Source organism: Egretta garzetta, unplaced genomic scaffold (genome assembly GCF_000687185.1).
Source record: "Egretta garzetta isolate BGI_Z169 unplaced genomic scaffold, ASM68718v1 scaffold34, whole genome shotgun sequence".
Taxonomy (NCBI): Eukaryota; Metazoa; Chordata; class Aves; order Pelecaniformes; family Ardeidae; genus Egretta; species Egretta garzetta.
Genome location: NW_009259586.1, coordinates 2,642,443 through 2,644,262, shown reverse-complemented (window position 1 = coordinate 2,644,262; position 1,820 = coordinate 2,642,443).

The following is a 1,820-nucleotide window of genomic DNA, read 5'->3' as shown; positions in this document are numbered from 1 at the left end:
ATCTCCTTGAAAATATGGATCGAGGCAAGGGCAGTGGACGGGCGGAGAGGAGCGACGCAAGAAACAACTCAAAATCTGAAAGAGTCTCTGCAACCCTTCCAGAAAGATCTTCAATTCCCTACCTGGAAGTAGGTGAAAGCTGAAAGGGGAAATGCATATATATTTAAAAAAAAGAAAAATCCTCATTTGTCTCACCTAGGGTTGAAAAGAGAAGGAAATTTCCTGACTGAAAGCAGCCGCTTGACTTGGCGGTGCAGCTTCCCATTGGTATTTATGTGCCAGGCTCTAGTCCCTACGCTTCCTCCACTCATTGGGAAGATTTTGCACAGCGTATTTGTGAAGGATGATTGACTACAGGGAGTCTTTGTTGTACTATCTGCTGTAATTATTTTAATTCAAACACATTCCCTTATAGGACTGACATCATAAACGCTGTTTTCTATAACAAATAGCTGTCAAGGCTGTCAAGCAGATCTGCTTACTGTTTTATATCATTACGATATTTAATTTCAACTCTGCGTTCTTTGTCAAATGTTCTCAAGATTTCCTTTCCCTGGTAGCAGAGCAGACAGACGCCTTCGGTTTCAAACAGATCATTCTTTAGGGTGAGGTCAGGAAAAAAAAAAAAAAAGATGGAGGGAATTTGCAGTAAGATGCTCGTGTCCCAGTGGGAACTCATGGCCAGTCTTAACTTTCCTACAGCGCATTACTGTACATATGGGTGTTATTAACTGCCAAGCTGGCTGGGTTCTATGACATGCTCAGACTCAAACCTTCTTAGTAATAAGATCACAGAGAAGCCTTTCTATTATCAGGCTTTAAACAGGACCAGGAGCTGATAGAAACAGGCAGAGCTTAATTCCCAGCCTCTTCCTATGTTTCTCATTTATCTGGCTTTCAGCCTTCCTTGTTAAATGAAAAGCCATGGTTCAAAAATAAACACTTCGTAGTCCTTAAAGGACAAAAACGGTGGCATGGGCCAGAGCCACCACCATGCCACCAAATTACTCGAGCATTCGGAGGCTTCGCTTTAGAACACAGCGTGGTTTTGCTTAGAAAAAGGCGAGTTTCCGTGCCTGTTGCTCTCGTTAGCTGCTCTGCCCTGACCTACAAACTCGCCTGGCCAACACTTGCTCTGTTGGAGCCGCCTCTGAATTTGTTCCTGTGATTCAAGGAATTCTCCTCTGCTTGCTGCTGATGTCTCAAACAACCTGATGAGAAGAGGTACGGGGAGCCCCAAATACTATGGTTTTATTATGGTTCATTGAAATGCAAATCATTCTGCAAGAAACAAAGCAGGGACCTGCTCTGTTTCAGGAGAGTTTTGGAACCACGCGCCCTCTCCCACATGTAGCTTTTGACGCTGACAAGTGTCACTGATCCCTCTCCGTTTATTTGAAAGGGAACGCACACGGAGCGTTATGCTGCCTGTCAGGTGGATGGGAGACACCGAGTGGAAATGCAATGTGTGCAAAGCTAACCTGACCTCTCCGTCACTGCAGACAGATGCACTAAAACCATTTTCTGTGGGCTGGCGTGTGACACCTGAAACTGGTGTTAGATGCGGTGTGTGCTGCCAAGTAGTTTTCATGGGCTCCAGGAAAACCAGATGCACTAAAACCATTTTCTGTGGGCTGGCGCGTGACACCTGAAACTGGTGTTAGATGTGGTGTGTGCTGCCAAGTAGTTTTCATGGGCTCCTGGAAAATGCACCTGATAGAGGAGAGCAACAGAGCTGGTGAGGGGTCTGGAGCCCAAGTCTTACAAGGAGCGGCTGAGGGAACTGGGGTTGTGTAGTCTGGTGGAGGGGGAGACGGGGG